The sequence below is a fragment of the Alosa alosa genome, chromosome 10 (genome assembly GCF_017589495.1).
Source record: "Alosa alosa isolate M-15738 ecotype Scorff River chromosome 10, AALO_Geno_1.1, whole genome shotgun sequence".
Taxonomy (NCBI): Eukaryota; Metazoa; Chordata; class Actinopteri; order Clupeiformes; family Clupeidae; genus Alosa; species Alosa alosa.
Window position 1 is genome coordinate 24,619,883 of NC_063198.1, and position 20,674 is coordinate 24,640,556.

General features: G+C 41.1%; 1 pseudogene; it reads left to right on the forward strand.

The window, feature by feature from the left end:
* Positions 1 to 416: 416 nt before the first annotated feature.
* Positions 417 to 12,697, forward strand: LOC125301790 (annotated as a pseudogene).
* The last annotated feature ends 7,977 nt before the right edge of the window (positions 12,698 to 20,674 follow it).

Genomic DNA, 20,674 nt, shown 5'->3' on the forward strand with positions numbered 1-20,674 from the left:
TCTTATTTTGCACGCTCCACTACATGGGATTAGGGGATAAAGACATAAATACTAAAGTAATAAATGTATATTGTATAAAAAATAAAGTCAATCACAAGCATGAGGATTGCTCTGCTCCAGATGGCACTGGTGAGAGTGGTAGTGGCTGTTGTCCATTGACTAATCTCACTGCCTGTGAGAATAGGCTGTCCATTAGCCTGGAGGTCCTGACAGGCACACTCCGGTACCGTTTGTCAGACTTCAACAGACTGAAGAATTTCTGAAGATTGGATGAGTGGGCTCATGTATGACTTTCTTGGTCCATTTAAGGCCCCTCATGTCTTATAGACCCCTTCAATGTTTGTAAACATCCAGAGCCTAGGTTGGGTGTGCGTGCAGCATAGGGGTCAGAAAAATGGCGTGGCTAATAGACCGGCATGTTGAGCTATCAAGGTATGCACTGTCATTGTCACCCCAGGACCATAAACCGTATCTTAATAAATTAGTCTTAGCTAATGGCGATTGTCTGCCTGACCCTGAGCTGATAACAGAATGGGTAGACGAGCATAGTTTGTATATATAACCTACGTTGTGTTGAACTTGTGTGATTCAGCTCTGCACATGCCCGGACTCGAACCCAGCGAAACAGCAGCACCTCGGAATGGGAGTCGAGCGTGCTGACGATCGTGCTAAAAGCCCAGGCTGCTAGCTTTCATGCCAGCACTCTTCATCTGGGAGTGAGGTTTACCAACGTTCCACACGCACATAGCTATACCAGCTGGCATCCGTTACATATACACACAAAAAAGTAGTACAAGTAGGCATCTTTCTTGACGTTTTGTTGATGTTTCAGTCAATTCACACACACAATTCAATGAGGTGGAAAGCTTTCTGACCCCAATATGCATGCACATTTTCCTGTGCCATGGACCATGAAAGGGTCAATAGGTCCTGAAGTGATGGCAGATCCGTCCCTGTGACCTGCTGGGCCACCATCAACTCCCTCTGCAGTCCCCTCTTGTCCTACCCTGTACTGTTACCAAACCATACAGCTATGGAGCACGTACTACACACATAAACAAACAAATGCACACACATATGATGTACACACAAACAAACATGCGCACACACATATACTATACACAGTAACACGCACACACAGAGGCATGTACTGTTACCAAACCACACAGCTATGGAGCAGGTTAGTAGGGTTTCCACAGTGCATCTGAAGGAGTTGGTGAGGACCTGGGATGACATGCCAAACGTTCTCAATCGTCTCTGGAAGGACATCCTTTGGTTGGTACTCTTTATCAGCTATGCACCACTTGAGGTCTTGACTCATGTGGACACCAAGGAACTTGTAGCTGTCCACTCTCTCGACGACGTCGATCACCAATCAGTAGTGGCTGATGTTGTTGCTCACCCCTCATGTCCACTACCATCTCCTTTGGTCTTGCTGATGTTTACAACGAGGTTGTTGGCTTCACACCACTGCTGACTCATCATCTCACCCTTGGTGAGACCCATGACTGTGGTGTCATCTGCAAACTTTAAGATGATGTTATTGATGATACACAGCCTTGCAGAGTTCCAGTGTTCATGATGAGAGGACTGGAACCATGGGTGAAGGTTTAGGGTGGGACGCTAGTGATTAGTCCCAATCAAAATTTTGAGATGACAAAATTGTCCCCACCAATATTTTAGCGAACTCCTTTGTGCTATTTGGACTATTCCGACGGCCAGGACGACAGTAAAAGAAACACTGTCATTCGATTGGCTGAAACCGAAGGGGGTTTATCTGACACACACAACAGCGTCAAAGCATAGCCTAGGCCTACTTTGTAGTGACACTGTCAGAAAAGCGAGTGAAGTTATCAGGGATGTCAATACATAACCCAAAAAAGGCCAGTGTAAAACACTGTAATATTCCCTTTGCCCTTCAGCATGCACATTTTGCCCCTTTTTGCGCTTTGTATATCAGCTATGCCACCAAAGAAGAAAAGGAACATTCAAAGCTTTTTCATTATGCAGAGTCTAAGTAGGCAAAGTAACTACAGACTGTGGAAACTAGTGACAAGGCTTTCAAATGCGGATTTTACTAAGGAAAATAGCATTAAATGTTAGGATATTACCCAGGATATTGTCACAGCTAAACCTAGCTTCTGTAATCTTTCAACCAAGGTTAGGAGTCATGTTGAAAAGGGGTATGCCGCACAGACAGTCGCTTATAGCACAGAATAGAAGTCACCATGTCACTGACTGTTAATTGGGCTACCAATCTTGCAGTCGCAATAAAAGATGGATCTGAAACATTTTCCTGTTCCTATATTCTGTTTATGTAGAGACTAATGTATTTGTGAATGTAGCCTGCAAAGTGCAAAGAAATAAAAGATAAACTATGGTATATTTCCATAGTCATTGAGACACAGACTTGAAAGTGTTGTGAATCAGAATCCTTTCTGTAAATGTACATATGGTCATTTGTAATTTTGTTGTGTATTCCTTGTGTCTGTGGTTTGTAGTCAGAGTATCCTTGAATTCAATAGGAGCCTAAGATAGAGAGATAGAGGTTTTGATGGTAAAGATGGTCAGCTATCTGCACCTCACCATCTCACCACAGGGGTCCTCCAGGGTTCAGTGCTGGCCCCCCTTCTCTTTGCTATCTACACCACCTCCTTGGGACAGATTATCCGATCGCATGGCTTCTCATACCACTGCTATGCAGACGACACACAGCTCTATCTGTCCTTTCCACCTGATGACCCCTTGGTTTCAGCACGGATCTCGGATTGCCTCTCAGACATAGCTACATGGATGAAGGCACACCACCTCCAGCTGAACCTCTCAAAGACTGAACTGCTGGTCCTCCCAGCTAAACCTACCATACATCACGACATCAACATCAAATTTGACTCCCTGTCTGTTTCACCTACCAGGACTGCAAAAAATCTAGGAGTTGTTCTTGACAACCAACTAAACTTCTCAGATCATGTTGCCTCAGTCGCCCGGTCATGCCGTTTCGCACTCTACAACATACGGAAAATCAGGACTTACTTGACTCAAGATGCTACCCAACTTCTGGTTCAGGCAATAGTCATCTCACGACTCGACTACTGCAATGCCCTCCTGACAGGTCTCCCAGCCTGCGCAGTGAAACCACTTCAGATGATCCAGAACGCGGCGGCGCGCCTGGTCTACAACCAACCCAAAAGGGCACATGTTACCCCGCTGCTCATCCAGCTACACTGGCTACCTATGGCGGCCCGCATCAAATTCAAGGCTCTAACGCTTGCCTACAAAGTAGTCTCCGGTTCTGCTCCCACCTACTTGAATGCCCTCATACAGACATACGCTACCTCCAGACCGCTGCGCTCCTCAGACGAACGACGTCTAGCTCTACCACCGGTACGCTCAAGCCAATCCAAACTTTTCTCATCTGTTGTTCCTCGTTGGTGGAACACACTGCCAGCTCCTACAAGGGCAGAGACATCCTTCTCCATTTTCAGAAAACTCCTGAAGACCCAGCTCTTTAGAGAACATCTCCTCTCATAGCAACACTTACAACAAGTCTTACTGATCCTAGCACTCACCAGCCGGTCTCAAACTGACAAGTAACTGTTAAAAACAGCACTCACTGATGCACTTATTCTTACTGTACTCTAATGTTTTTCAATTGTCCCAAGATTGTTGAGAACTGCTCTAAAACTTAAACTGTTTACTATGTTGTTAGTCGCTTTGGCTAAAAAGCGTCAGCCAAATGTAATGTAATGTAAATGTAATGTAATGTAAATAGGCTCGATTGTTGATTGGACGCTGTGGAAAATCCTCTACATATTGAACACCTCTCCTGTTTATATCTGAAATGACCCACAGCTCTGCTCACCTGGAAAAGATGTATTTTTTACGACGTTTATTTTAAAACTTTTATAGTCCTCAGACTATCATTTTGTCACCTTCCTAAAATAATGGCATTATTTCTTCTGTTTTTTCAGAAAACACAAAAAGTTAACCAAAAATGTAATTATGATTTTGGCAGAAAAGAAATTTGTCAAAAAAATGACCATTATTTTAGGAGAGTGCCAATTTTGAAATCTGTATTTATTTTTAATTTCATTTCATTTTTTATACAGGGAAAAAAATAAATAAAAGTAACGTTAAGTTACAGTTTAACTGACTCAGTTTAAAAAATAGTTTCCAGCAGGTTCCTGTTCTGCAGAAACATGGAGTTATGGCATATGAAGACATAAACACATGCACAGGACATTAGTATGGGCTAGACAGATACAAAATTTGCATTTTCAATTTACATTATCAATACTGTATCTACAGATCTATAATAAGGTACTTTTGAAAATCCTCAAACTAGATGACATGTACAGGGTTGCTTGCTTCTTGGAAGAATGCTGAGATGAAAAAAATTGTTGCCATCTTGTGACTTAAGTCGGTACTTCAGATAATTGTCTAATCACTACAATGTTACATTTACACTACAAAGTGTACATTTGAAAGTGTGTTGAAATTGTTTAGACACAACTAAAGTTAAATTACTGTATTTGCTGTTAATAACACATGAACTTAGGATGAACTGGCCGTCAGTTTCATGCATGATTAAGCCACAGATCATCAGGAAACAATGGCAACTGTTTTATGTCTGGTTTCATACAGTGATTCCCTCAGCTTTCACCTATCTTATTGTATTCTTCCCTGCAAAAAATGTGCTGTGTCATACTCATGTAAACTGTATAGCTTTATGCAACTTGCCTTAACTCTCAGTGACTTCATTTTGTAAACATGATTTTGTTTTTAAGAATTTGTTTATGAGAATGAGTTAGAACTAATGCATTCATTGTATAAAACTGCTTACACTTTATGTCACTTCACTTCAAATATAATATAAGAACATGAAATATAAAACACAAGTAAAGCTATCATTAAAATATGTTAAGATTATTACTTTTTAACTCATTAATGAGCAAACCTGTCAAAAATTGACGTTTGTTTTAATGAATGTACACTGCTATTCAAAAGTTTGGGGTCACTTAAGGAAATGTCCATTCCACTCCATTAGAATACCAGCTGAAATCAGTTACATTGTTTTTTTTAATCAGGGCAGCAGTTTTCAGATTACATTACATAATTGCAAAAGGGGTTTCCAATGTTTTCTCAGTATAGCCTTATCAGATTAGTAAACAGAATGTGCCTTTTGAACATTAGAGGAACGGTTCATGATAATGGGCAATGTAGATATTGTATTAAAGATCAGCCATTTCTTTCTACCACAGTCATTTACAACATTAATGATGAAAACAAGAACATTTCTAAGTGACTCCAAACTTTTGAGCGGTAGTGTAGTTATGTTGTGGTTATTATTACAGGTTATTAAAGGGGCTTTAAAATGAGTCTTCCATTATGCAGATTAGGCCTAGCCCGGGTTCTGGTAAAGCCTGATCTGCAGATTGCTCGATGTTGAGGTAAACAGTGCCACTCAGTGGCCCAAACGCGCATTTTAAGGTGAAATCAAATCTTGACGAGAACCGGAGCAAAAGAGGATGTTGAGCCAGCTTCAGCATTGAATTAGGTTAATAATCTCCTGACCTGTCCCAGTAGAAAACATGATATCTCAGAGGGCTGGTGTGATTCCTTTCTGTTTCTGGTATTTTCACCTTGCGCTGGTCCACTGTCGTAAGTATCTCTTTTTGTGGAACTTTGTTAGGCTATGGAGTAGCTAAATGTTAACTTCTGATAACGTTAGCCTAATTGCATCAAAACAACTCAGAGATTAGGCTACTTCATTTTTATTACTGTAAACGTGCCACATGATTTCAAAGGCAATAATTAAGTTTTACACATAGTTTTGTTAGCCTTATGATTAGCACATAGTTAAAAGCTCAGCTTCAGTTAAAAGGAGTTATACAGAAAATTCAGAAAATCCCATTATTCTCAACACACTCAGGAACACTTCAGAGAAATAAAGCAGAATGCCAAGGCTTACAAACATCATCAGCTTAGGCGCACAAATAATTAACACACTGACAGCATGCAAACATTCACAGATGCCATAACCTGCATTGTGTTTACCATGGTTCAGCCCTGCACTCAGTCAGGGTCAGACTCGAACCCAGAGCTGCCAACTTTTCAAAAAAACCTTGGAGTGGGGCCAACCAAAATGTGTCCGTGTAGGCTACGCAGCTGTTTTGTTTGGCTCATTCAGCATCATGTGAATGTAAATGTAAATCCGGTTTATTGGCTAAGTATACTTATAATTTGTTCTCACATCCACACATACACACCCAGAGTAGTGGGCAGTCTTAATCCTGGCGCCCGGGCAGGGCAAGGGCACCTCATCCGTGGATGTGGAAGAGCGCTGTTCAATCGCTACCCCCACCCACATTTTTCCTACTACTGTAGTCAGGGATCGTACCGCCACCCTTCAGTCACAAGTTAGATTTCCTACAGTAACTAGTGTACAGCAAAAAATAAAAAATATATACCATTTCATACCATCAGTGGTTCTCAGTGTTGGGACCAGGGTCCCAGAGTTAAAATAACTTTAGGGTACCAAAGGAATCTACTAGGACCACTTAAATTCTAAAGAATAAGAACCACTGATTTAAATCAACTGTAATCCTTAGGCCTACCAAATAAAATAGAAGTAAAATGTTTTGTTTATTGGCTTGACCTGCGTTCCTATGATGTTCTATCACCCTAGGGTGGTCTGGGGGGGCTCTACCCAGACGGAAAAATTGTATATTTTAGCGTTTAAATGCATCAATCAGGTGCAGTTTCAAACACAATTCAGAGGTTAGACTTGCTTATTTTTATCTATGGATGGAAATATCTGTGCTGCAGCCTAAGCCATAGTTATGATGATACTGCCATAAGTTCCCAACCACAAACCATATTTGCTGAGTTTCACTTCAGATATGGTCAAATCTAAGATAAGGTAGTTTGTGGTCATTGTAATGACCATATATACACTACCAGTAAAAAGTTTGGAGACACTTACAGGGCTTAAAATTCATTTTTCAAAATGGGGGGGAATTCCCCCCTTAGGTTATTCATGAAGGGGGGATTTACACAATTTGGGGAGGAGGAGGGGGGGGTCGATTCTGATACCAAGTGAAGAATTGCGATTTCGATACTTCTTCGATACTTTTTTTAAAATGTGTTTGATTTTGGGGCCCCCACCACCCTGACGTCATCAGTAATATATACTGTAGTGGGATCATTCACAACAGTGGACATCCTAGATTCTGCTTGACTCTTTCCACACACACAAACACACACTGAAAATGATGGCTTACGTGATATGTTTCTATTTCATATATTTTTAAATTCATATAGAGTGTATTTAGTTAATAATGTATTTTTTAATGTATAGCATTTTACTAGTAATTACTAGTAGCTAAACATATTTAGTAATTTGAATGCTTCATATTGACGTTTAAACTATAACACTTAGGCATATCTTGGTAACACTTTACTTGACGGGTGAGTTCATAACACATTCATAGCAGCTGTCATAAACTGCACATAAAGCATTCATGACTGTTTCATGAGACATGACTGAACATTCATACCAAACCTTTCATGTATGTGGAAGACAGAACAACGAAAACTAATATAAAAGTCCAACATCGTATTTGTGTAACCCGGATACCATTAATTTAATCTCTCCAGCCTTTGTAAATATTTCATGAATATCTTATGAAGTCTACATCGAATGTCACTTTACTATACAAGTTGTGAAGTATTCGTAATCACTGAGTTTAACACTGGGAGGTAAACTAGCTAACTAACTACATTCAGCTGACCCGTATTTGTATAACCTGGAACGGTTGAACATTCCCAGAAGCAAAAGATGAGAAATCATCTGCAAAGGTTACATCATAAAACAAATACATTTTTATGAAACAAAAATTATTTGCTTGACCATGTTCTGTCTTTTTGGTACTGGAGTAGCCCATTGACTCAGATGTGCTGTGTTCCACATTCATGAAAGGTTTGGTATGAATGTTGAGTCATGTCTCATGAAACAGTCATGAATGCTTTATGTGCAGTTCATGACAGCTGCTATGAATGTGTTATGAACTCATGCAATTCAATTCATGCAATGTTTTCATTATGTTTTCTATGTCATTAGATAAAATAAATGTTCAAAAACTAACAAGTTGAAGACAATCTTTCTGGGATCAAGTGTTGACGTGACCTGAGCTAGCAGGACAGTTACCAAGGAGCTCTTTCCTCATGTAAAGTTTGCCATGGTTGCGTAGCCTATTTGGCGTAAAGCCAAAGTGGTTCTCTCTCTCTCTCTCCGTGTGTGTGTGCTGCATGAGGCTATGTTCAATTAAACTTGGTAGTTGATCCGTCCGGTCAATAGCACCGCTTATCCGCCACTTCATGATTATGTTAACGTCATCAGACAGGCTGTAAAAGTGTATCGCGGAATTTCTCGCATTATGATGTCTAGAGTTGCGGGACTTGAACAAATTATGCGCAATACCCGCAATCCCGCAGTGAAATTTAAGCCCTGCACTTATATTATCTTTTTTTTTTTTATCAGGGCAGCAGTTTACATTATGTGCTTACATAATTGCCCATTATCAGCAACCATTCATCCAATGTTGCAAAGGCACATTCTGTTTGCTAATCTGAAGACAAATATAACCCTTTTGCAATTATGTATGCACATAAGGCAATCTGAAAACTACTGCCCTGAGTAAAAAGCATCAGAATAATAGAATTAGAATAATACATCAGAATTCCGCCCTGGCCGAAAGTTGGAGACCATGTAGAGATGTGTTGCAATTTCAAAACCGGATTACTGTACTCGGGAATCACTTATTGTACAGAGACGTGCTTTATATCCTCGTATTGGCAAGGTCAGCTGTTTATCGTGACATAGGGTTTGCCATGCGTTGAGTGAAGAGTTTGTGAGATATTGAACCGAGAGTAATGGGTGTGTAGAGTTCAAAATTCAAATATGATTACATTTCATGTATGTTAATTTTCTCGCAAATCATTTATCACAGTAACTTAGCGCTAATATCATTGGAAAGCATAGATTCCGCTTGTTCACGTCATATGCTTGTTTGTGTGATAGATCTCAAATAGAGGACATGCTGGGGAAAGGATGACATCTGGTCACCTGACGTTATTTGACCGACCGGGGTGACACTTCAGCATGTGAAATCGGGGGTGTGGCGTGAGAGCGTATGAAGCCAATCAAATGAGTGAGTGTCACGGCCATTGCGTGAGAGTTGGCAGCCCTGCGAACCCATAGGCCTACTGCACCCGGTCAGACTCGAACCCATACTGCACTCCGGAAAAAGAAATCGAGAGTGCTAGCAACTGAGCTTAAAGCCCTTTCATTTAAAATATTTGGGATGCACTACCTGAATATCAATACATTCTAGCTCCCTGTAGCCCGTTGCCTACTTTGAAACAACAGTCTTTGCTGCTTGAAAGAGTTTGTCGCTGTCCTTGTCCTGTGCTGTTCAGCTATCCATTCCCTGCAGTACTTCTTCTACATGGCTACACCAGGAATCCCAGGCTTCCCTGAGTTTGTAGCAGTTGGAATGGTGGATGATGTGGCTGTCTGTTACTATGACAGCAACACACAGAGGATAGCTCCCATGCAAAGGTGGATGGAGGATAATCTGGATCAGCAGTACTGGGAAGAGGAGACCAAGCTGGCCAGGACTGCTAAGCAGGCCCTCAAAGCGGACATTGAGATTTTAAAACTGCGCTTTAATCAGACCGATGGTGAGTTGAACCAAATAAACGAATTTTCCCAAAAGTTGATGTGTTCCTTTAAGCCTAGCCCTGGAACAAAAGACAACTTCAATGGAGATTTCCATTGAAAAACAAATAGTTTAATTCATGTACATCAAACGGGACCAGTGAGTCAGAGGATTGAAGAAACAAACCACACCGTAAATAAGAGAATACAGGCTCACAGGAAAACAAACCACACCGTAAATAAGAGTATACAGGCTCACAGGAACTTCTTGGATCATATATTGTATGTGTCATTTATATAAGTATAAGTATATATACTTTTTTGATCCTGTGAGGGAAATTTGGTCTCTGCATTTAACCCAATCGTGAATTAGTGAAACACAGCACACAGTGAACACACAGTGAGGTGAAGCACACACTAATCCCGGCGCAGTGAGCTGCCTGCTACAATGGCGGCGCTCGGGGAGCAGTGAGGGGTTAGGTGCCTTGTCGGGGCTCCAACCGGCAACCCTCTGGTTACAAGTCCAGAGTTCTAACCAGTGGGCCACGGCGGCATTTGTCCTTATTCCTCTTCCCTGTCTCTTAGGGGCGCATGTGTTTCAGAGAATGTATGGCTGCCATTATGATGATGGCAAAGACACCAGTGGCAGTGAGCAGTATGGCTATGAAGGAGCAGATTTCATCTCGCTGGATCTGGCTAACATGAGATGGGTGGCTTCAGTGCCCCAGGCGGTCCCCACTAAACACAAATGGGACCGGCTCGACTCCCAGGTTCAGGGCCGAAAAGCCTACTTCTCCCAGGATTGCACTGATTGGCTGAAGAAGTATGTTCAGTATGGCAGCAGCTGCCTGGGAAGGAAAGGTACATCAGCTCACACACAACTCTGACAACAACAGTGTCTACAGTATAGTAAGTGGACACTACACACAGTATAGAGGACACTGCACACAGTATAGTACACTGCACACAGTATAGAGGACACTGCACACAATATAGTACACTCATGGGCGGATTATGAACTTTCGGGCCCCTGGGCCCAGATGTATTAAGGGCCCCCCACTTATTGTCGTATATGTGGGAGGGGGGGGGGTTGGGGGTCCTCCCCCAGAAAATTTTTAATTTGTTTGATGTGATTTCCTGTATTCTGGTGCATTTTGGAGATGACCAATACTAATGCTGCTTTCGAGATGTCTCGTAAATGTCTCGTAAATCCGCCGCCCGAGTTGGAAAGTGTAAATTACCCAGCTTTCTTGCGGCATTTTGGGCAGGCACGCCCACTTTACCTCGGAGTACTTGAGGGTACCCCGAGGTGGACGGACGACCTTACAACAAACATGGCTGCGCCCATAGTTGAGATGAGATGACATGTATTTTTTTGCATATGTACTGTGTTGGTCATGTTAAAGTTGATGTAATGCTCTTACACACTAGATTACATTGCTGCTTCAATCCGGTCACCAATTCATGCATTGCACGGTCTTGCTGTAACAATTTGTTTTCCAGCCGTTTAGCTAGAGGCTACATGTAGCATAAAACAATAACAATGACTAGACTCCTGCTAATGCCCCTCGTGGCTCGAGAGAAAGGCGTTCCTAAAGCCACTCATTCATACATGTTGTACGGGTGAGTGTACGATGATTTACGAGACATCTCGAAAGCAGCATAAATTCAATCAGATTCATAGCCTACATCCTGATTTGTTGATATTGAGGCAATGATTCCATGCAAAGGCTTGGGCTTCAGGGCCCCCTGACCCCTTGGGCCCCTGGGCCTGGGCCCAGTAGGTCCGTTCAGTAATCCATCATGAGTACACTGCACCCAGTATAGAGGACACTGCACACAGTATGGGGGGTTCTGCGCACAGGGGTCCTTTAGTGACTTAAAAACTCACAAGCCACTAAACAAAACATCACATTTCAAGGAATGTAACATGTTGTTTGTGAAACATGTTTCTTTCAGGTTTCTTGAGTATAGATTTTAGTTGCAGTAGACCACCGTTATTGTGCAAATACTGCCAGTCAAAGTGGAAGCCCTGTCTGTGCTTTTGTGACCTTGTACTTGCACAGCTTGTGTACTTCTGTGCCGTCATATTTGAAATACTTTGCTTTCCTTAACTTGAAAGATACAAATAGGGAATAGGGTTGGAACAGTTTCCTCAGTGTCTCTTTCCTCTCCTTATTTCCCCAGTTCCTCCAGATGTCTCTGTGTTCTTGAGCTGCTCCTACTCCTCTCCAGTGGTGTGCCATGCTACAGGTTTCTACCCTGATGGAGTGATGATCACCTGATGGAGTGATGATCACCTGGAAGAGAGATGGAGAAGAGATGTGGGATGACGTGGATGTGGGGGAGACGCTGCCTAATGGAGACGGAACCTTCCAGAAGAGAGTCGTGCTCACTGTGTAACCCGAAGAGAGGAAGATGAGTAACTTCACCTGTGAGGTGGCACATGAGAGTGGAGAGCTAATCATGAGGACCCTGGCTGAGGTCAATGGTAAGGCAATTCAATCACAACACACACTCGTTTCCACAATTTATTTTTTTATGTTTTCAGATGTTATACTTTTTTCTCTCTAAATTGTCATCAAGTACATACAACCACCACAAACGAATAAATGACAACTGCATAATTATTGTAGCATTATAATATGTCTAGAGGCGTTTTAAAATGTCAAAAGCAAATATTGAACCTAAGAAAAGCCTATGGCAGGAATATGCTGATATTAAAATCTTATTATTTCATCAAGTAATCTGTGAGGAAATGTTGCATTGTTGTAATATTTTCATGATGAACAGTAGGGCATCTGTAAGGGGAAGACAGTCATTTTTACCCCTATGAAAGACTAAGGATTACTTTTTTCATATAGGAAGCACTCGTCTTGGCATTATTGCTGAGTGGGTGATGGCAGCTCTTGTCAATTTCTTCACATGTCAAGACATACAAAGAGATCGAAATTGCGTTTCCTATCCCACGGTGGAGACAAGACATATTTTACCAATTAGGTCCACAGACAAACATAACATTCAAGTAAACAATATAAAAAGTAAAAATAAGAATAAAAATAAGAAAATTGTGCAATTGTGCATACAGTAGACAGTCAATATAATAGTGCAAAAGTCAGGCCAATAAATGGCTGAGGTAGTTTTGTTTGACCTAAGTATGCAAGTGGCATAGTGGTGCAAGTTATGTAAGAGCAGCAGAAGTGTGTTCAGAAGTGTTCAGGACAACAGGACAACAACAACAAGTTGCTAGTGTGCAAGTGTACAAGTGGAGTAGTGCAAGGCAGCCATTGTGGGTCTAAAAGTCCAGGATGTTATGTAGCTGAGGGTGGAGGGGGGAGAGAGTTCAGGATCCTAACAGTCTGGTGTATGAAGCTGTTGGTGAGTCTGGTGGTGCGGGAGCGCAGGCTTCTGAACCTCTTCCCAGAGGGCAGTAAATCAAACAAATTGTGAGCGGGGTGACTTGCATCACTCACAATTGTGGTCGCCTTGCGGGTGAGGTGGGAGGTGTAAATGTCCTTCAGGGAGGGGAGTGAAGCACCAGCATTGTGTCAGAATAAAGACGTAAGGTGAGTTGCGATCATGCAGTTCACACAACGGGCCCTATCATGACAGTCTAACGCATGGTCACTGGCGAAAAGCTTATTTAAATTTACTGGGATGTCCAGTCCACATTGGGAGTCGTTATCAAACGTCAGGCGGATGATGCTCCTAGGTTTTTTAATCAGTAATGGGTGTGTATTGGGCGTAACAACATTTAAACCAATAAGAATGGCATCTGTCATTCCCTTTAACAGCTTGGAGCGCAATTTTAAACAGCTCATCGATATTGTCATAGTCAGTGGCTTACTTGAAGGAATCTGCTTGCAGTGCACGCAAGACCATATGGAACAGTTATTTCACTAGATCATGCTTTACTAAAACCTAGCATAATATACTGTAGCCTACACGCATTTGCACTCGTCTATTATTATTATGACCGCCGCTAGGGAAGCGGTCATATAGTGATTGTCAAATGTTTTTTTTTACCCCCCCGGTAAAAAAATGAAAATGCAATATCATTCTGCTTTAATCGCCCCTCTCTTCAGTTAAGATGTTCAGAACTGCACCAAATTGTATGTGTATGATTAACCTGCCATTCTCTGGGGGTATGCCAAGTTTCGTAGAATTTCATCCATGGGGGGGTCTAAAAATTTAAGTTATGTGTACATTTAGTGACTGTACACTCATTGGCCTGTTGATGGCGGTGCACACATATACACACGCACACACACAGGCACGCACATACTATCGGTATCGGCAATTAGAACGGCCGATACATAATTACAAATTCAGTAGGATTAAAGGAAAACCAAATATTCATCATCATCATCATGGCTGCATTTCCAGTATTGGCGATACATAGTCGTTTGTCCACCAGATGGCGCATCGTTGCAGTGAGATGTAATTTTGTTGGAAGTTAATCTAAAGTGGGTTGGAAAAACAATGGACGCTTCCTACAAGGACTAGTTTACCGCAGAGAACGTCTAATAAGGATAGGACGATTTTCACATGAAATGTAATTCCCATTTCTTCTTGAAGCCGAAATAAATCTGAGAATGTTTATCGGACATGGTTTTTACTGCAGGTACGTTAATCTTATAATATCAATAGCTATAGGACCTAGGTACAATATTGTTACCGTTAGCATTGGTTGAGTGATGGAGGCCAATTTGATTGCATTTGTAGAAAACTATAAATGCGGTTATACCAAGCAAATTGATAGCAGCAATAATTGTATCTTTCGACTGTCATCTCATTTGCTTATGACCATAACCTAGGCTACTAACAGGAGCTAAGTGAGTTGGCCACAACACGTTCGCTACGTGATGTTTTTTTAATGGAAAATATATAGGCTACCTGAAAGATAACCTGTCTATGATGCATCCCACACACCGGGCTGGGACATTTATGCTCAAAGTGTCAAAAAGCATCTGAGTCAACTTTCATTCCCAAACACCCATAGGCTACTTCAATCCTCTATTTTCAAAGGTGATTCAAGTAAGGAAGAGCATGACCCAAAGTAAGGACTGAAACTACATAAATTCGTCAAAGTGAATAATTTGTGTCAACTCGCCGCAATGTAGATTTATTAACACACCCGTGATGATCTACATCTCCATTTAAACCAAATGCTTTAGAGCGCACGTTGAGAGATGTACCAGGGCAGGGCTGTACCTACACGATGTGCTTTGATTCCAGCTTGGTAGTTGTAGTCTATGCGATTAAAAAACACGTGTGTGTGAAGTATCCAAACAATGATAACGCTTTCATTATGGCTGCTTTAGCCACAGACCTTGAGCTACTGTACAGTGGGTTGGGTTCCATTTAAAGTGTCCACTTCATTCGCGCTTTCCGTGATTAACACAGCTGCGTGCAATGTATTACTACTGATATGCAAAACTATTAACTTGTCGCCAAGAGGTGGCAGCTTAAGTCCGCTTGATACTGTAAGCCATTAGTTCCCAAAGGAGATTTTATTTGGGTCGCCAGCATAGCCTAGTGACCATTTATGTTGTGTAATAGGCCTAGCATACAGTTTTGTCATAACTCCCTCTATGCATTTTTGCATTTAGAATAGCTCTGAAACCGGGGGGGCGAACACGTCGCGGGGGGGCGCCAGTGCGTGGATCTCAATCGCAAAATTAAACAATATTTCTATCAGGTGCCTACCATGGACTAGGCTGGGTGAACTCAGCCTGATCTGCCGGCGATTTCTTTTTCGATTTCTTAAAAGATTGAGCAGACTAACCATGGACCTCATAGTTGCAAAATGCAAGGGAACACGAATCAGCCTATTTGCACGAACAATAACGGACGGTAGCTCTTCAACTTGGCCCGATAAAATGTGTATGAACAGTCGAGCAACGCATTTCATGAAGGCCCTTTTGGACATGTCAGTTATTTGCACCACTGGGTAAAACTGCATTTTGTTTTAGACTACTGGTATTTAATTTGTGCATTGACAATAAAGCTGAATATCATATGAACTAGATGACTAAACTTATGCATATGTAGAAGAAGAAACATTCACAAAAATCCATGACATGACAGTGTTTCCCATACATTGACTAATCTGTGGCTGGGCGCCACACAATAAAAATCGGCCGCCACAATTTAATGTAATTTAATTTAAATTAAATATAAGATCAAATCCTTGCATTGCCATTGAGCTGCGCTTTTTACGCACGCTGCCTTTCCTTGCCCCGCCCCGCTCTCTCTCGTAGCCTGCTGCCCCTCCTCTGCATGTGCATTTAACAAAATATTCACGATTGTTGAAGGATTGTTGTTGCCACATAGAAGCATTGCATAGAAGACGTCTGGCTAAATTGCTATTAAATCCGCTTAGCATCGTGACCATGCTGCGCAAATTTGTTCAAAACTGCTGCATTGAAGTTAACTCTGCTAAGATCTTATCACAACATAGTTTAGTCTCTTCAATGTAGCCTAAGTTAAGTTATGCAATCAAGCAGTATCTCAAAGCTAACGTTAGAATAGGCTACTGTTTGGATGTCGAATTTAGCATGCTTAGCCTACTTACAGCTGCTTGTCAATTCGTTGAAGGGCTCATTTTATTGACTCTGAATGTTTGCAAAATCCCGATATAAATGGAAGTGGAAAAGTGTTTTCCAAAAGTGCTTGTCCCAAGGAGAAGTACGAACCTTTATTTTAACTATTTAGAAAACGTTATGAATTGCATCCACACATCAGCAGCCTTTAAACTGTGTTACAATTGCAATTGGCAAAGGTTCCCTCACGAACGTCTGTGACAGGCACTCAATTAGACCTATACACTACCAAGACGTTGTCCAAGTCAGCTACCGCCACAAATTGAATCCAATTCTGTGGGAAACACTGCATGACTTCTCTTCTTGATAGCTGTTGAAAACTGCATGGAACTAACAGGGATTGTTTTGTTGAATAATAAATAAATACATACATTATGCTTCTACCTTCTGCTTTTCCCAAATACAAAGTAGCCTACAGGTGTAAGTGACCTTTCATCAATCCAGTTGCAATGGATGAACTGTGATGAACTGCCCTATACTTGTGATTGTTTAGAGATTTTAAAGGTTTTATAACAATGCTACAACTTTTTTGGCTATTTTACAATCTATTCACCTTTGCAGCGCCAGTAGGCTACTTTCTGTGCAGCCGCACGCACACACACAGGCATGCCAAACAAGCATACACAAAAGTTTCAAGAGTGGGGGATGGAGTAAAAGATGGAGACAAATTGATTACTGTGATTTATTTTCACGGAACGGATGTACAGGACTGAGCGGTGGTCATATTTTGCACCACTATGCGGTACATCTAGTTTGAACTCATTGACAAAGTGAAACTAACTTCACCGTGGTGTCAGTCAACGACAAAACAGTAAATACACAGTTAATTACTTTCACTATTGACTGACAATGGGTTACCATCGAAAACATAGCCTTGGAAAAAACAACACTTACCCCAATAATGTTCGAATGACTGAATAAAAAACGTTTATCCTGCAGAGGAGTTGCTTACATCTCGTGACAGTGCGTCTTCAGCTGTGCTTCATATTTGCCGTCTATACCAATTTGCAAATGATGGTGAATAACTACCCATTGCGAAATGTATTTTGTAATATCTTTATTCTAATTATGTCTCCCATTGTAATCGTGTAATTTGTAATGTTTTGCATGGATGTGCGCCAGTGTGCGTTTGAGGATGGACAACGCGCCAGATCCCTCCTCTGGTCGTTAGTTGCCACACCCCTTGGCGCGTTGCTCAAAAAAAGAGACGTGAAAAATAAGAATTCAAACGTTGCGCCAAGAAAATAACCCGTTTTCTGCCATTCGCCAGGTCGAAAATAGGGCCCAACAATGTAAAATGATTTCTGCTTGCTTTCTGCCATTGATGGTGCATTGCTATGTTAATGTAAACATTTTCCATCTTTTTGTCCAGACAGAGAGCAATATGGCAAACTAATGATAAGTCACACCTGTGAAAATCAGAAATTCACTTTATTGTGTTGTGCTCTCCACGGTCCGGTTAATTGTCCATTAAGCCAGTTTGTGTAGATATTGTATTAGGGGATGAGAGGATTTGTTAAATTAGTTAGTATGTTCTGTTCATCATGTTTTTGCCCCCAGCATACAAAATACAATCCTCTGTTTAACAATGGTGTGCATTGTTTCCTATCATGATTTCTGTAAAAGCCAGTTAAGAGTAAGTTTCTTTTAAGTGTATTTCACATGCACACAGAAAGATTCTTTGTAAAGTGTTCCCTCTTGAATTTTGTCTGTCAGTCTCATGCTTTCTTCCAACATCCCTACATCCATTTTAGAGATGTTATAATTGACTAATCACATTAATATCAATAGATACAGTAGTACTGTATATCATATACATTCTGAGATTACAGTAGTACTGGATATCACATATACATTCTGAGATGAAGTTTAAAGTTGTAGCCTACACAATGGAGAAAGCGACAGTTAAACTCTCTCGTCATATAGCTTGTCCTTAAAGGAACCGTATGTAAGATTGTGGCCAAAACTGATAGTTTGCATTCAAATATAGAAAAAAATCATAAATGCTCAGAAAACTGGAGCAGTCATTTTACTAAATAGATATTGCTAGCATTTTACTCATAGAATAGTGGAGTTCAGTGCATTGCAGGGGATAGATTTAATTACCCCTTTCATACCGTACATGAAACAATTACACAGAAATAGAGTAAATCAAAGGAGTGTAAGTATGATTACACACATCTGATGGAATGTGAAGATAGAACTGGTGGGACATTGCTCCTCTAAATCTCTCTTTCATGCTTGACCTGATCAATCATTTTCCTACAAATCATCCACAAATATCCCAGGGGATACATATCCCCCTAATAGCTCCGTTATATAACATGGATCAAAATACAAGCAGTATGCTAACCACTTCAAAGACCATCTCCAAAGGAACACACCGTTGTACAAGAGCTGACCCTATGAGCCCTCTTGCCCACAGATGTAGATAGTCCATTATAGAGGAAACCCTGCAGACAGAAAATGTCAGGGATTCATTATCAGTTGAGCTCACAATGGGAGGCAGAAATAACGATGGCCCTATCTCATTATTTGTTGCGAATGACATGTCACAGCAACCTAACCTCTCAATGATATTTATGATATATATAACTAATATCTGTATTGTAAGTCCCTTTGAGAAAAATGGGACAGTACAGAATACAGTAGGCCGATGTTAATCCTGGGGATTATACATTATCTTCCCTTACAAAAAAATAACTGCACAACTTCAAGTGCCTGACACTGCATTTTTCTGTATCAACACTGCTGTTGTGCAGGCAGGAAATGCAATATTTTGGAAAAGACAGCATTGCACAAAGTAGCCTACTGCACTTTACTGCAGAAATGCAATATTTTGGACATGAAAATATGTTCAAGAAGACACTTAAAAATATACAAGAACTAAGAATTAAAATGTTAGAATAAAATGTAAAAACATTATAGAGAGACTATAAATCTGGCTTTCTATTGCATATGTAAATCTAATAGATAATTTGCACTCTTAAACCTGTAGAAAACATATTGTCCTCTGTGCCCCAACCACATTTACCCATCAAGTGGATTCTCATGTGTCTGTCATGTAATTTCACCTCATCATAAGGTGGCAGCAACACCTAAGAGTGAGAAGTTGGTAAGTGACTCGCCAGTTGAGACCCTATGGTTGAGACACACTTGCTAAGACTAGAGAAGCATGGTGTGAGCAACAAGGTCACAGACACTCCCCCGAGTTCAAGTAGCTATGATAGACCCAGGCCTACATCGCTGTCATTTTAGACAGAGGTGCCGTCTAAGATTACTAAACATATACAAGGAGTGGAGAATGTTGAGAAGTCACAGCTGAAGTGAATACGACATCCAACAAGTAATACTATATTGCATATGGCTCCTAGATATAGATAACTTGGATGAGAACAATTATCAGTGGCCAGTCATATAAACAGTTGCTTTGGCAATTTACAGAAGGATTCTCAAGACATCTCAATGTCCACTCCCAAGCAGTGATCAGATAGTAGTAGCCTGTTATGTATGGTAGTTGTACTGTGTATGCATCTCTGGTTCAGTTTCCCCATTTGGTCTAAAGTCTATGTACCATTTGTCTAGCCATTAGCAGCCACAAGGTGAACACTAATGTTTGATGCGCAAAATCTCACAGCAGTAAATATTCACTGACTTACACTGACTGTTCTTTCCCATCCTGGGGGTCCTACAGCCTCAGAGGTTGTATTATTTTTTCTTTAACATTTTGTCTACATTTTCTATTTAATATAATCAGTCTTTTGTCATTGTAAACTTTTTTTATTTGATTTGATAAGAACTAAGCACACAGGAAGAGAGCTGCGTCCTTCAGATGAGACATTATACCGAGGTCCAACTCACTTGTCTTAGTCAGGGTTTGGTTTTTAAATCAGTGCTAAATGTGTTTTTATATACCCAGGTAACAAACTTGTCACATTGGTGTTGACAGTAACTCATAAACAACTCACTTGTAAAGGGGTTAGTAAAGATTCCTGACATATATTGTTGATTGCCCTGTTCAGACACAGTTGTATATTCAAGTGAACATTGCTGTAAACTAGGTCACAATTACAAAAAGCTGGGTAGTAGACACCAATCAAATGCTGCAATGTGTTCTAGCAGTATGAAGGACACCTTCTTTATCTGTATTAAATATATATGTTTTACTTGATTGCTAAAAGATCCTTTTTGGGGCAGCTGTAGCCCACTGGTTAGCACTCCGGGCCTGTAACCGGAGGGTTGCCAGTTTGAGCCCCGACCAGTGGGAACGGCTGAAGTGCCCTTGAGCAAGGCATCTAACCCCTCACTGCTCCCCTCGAAGCCAGCTGTAGCAGGCAGCTCACTGCGC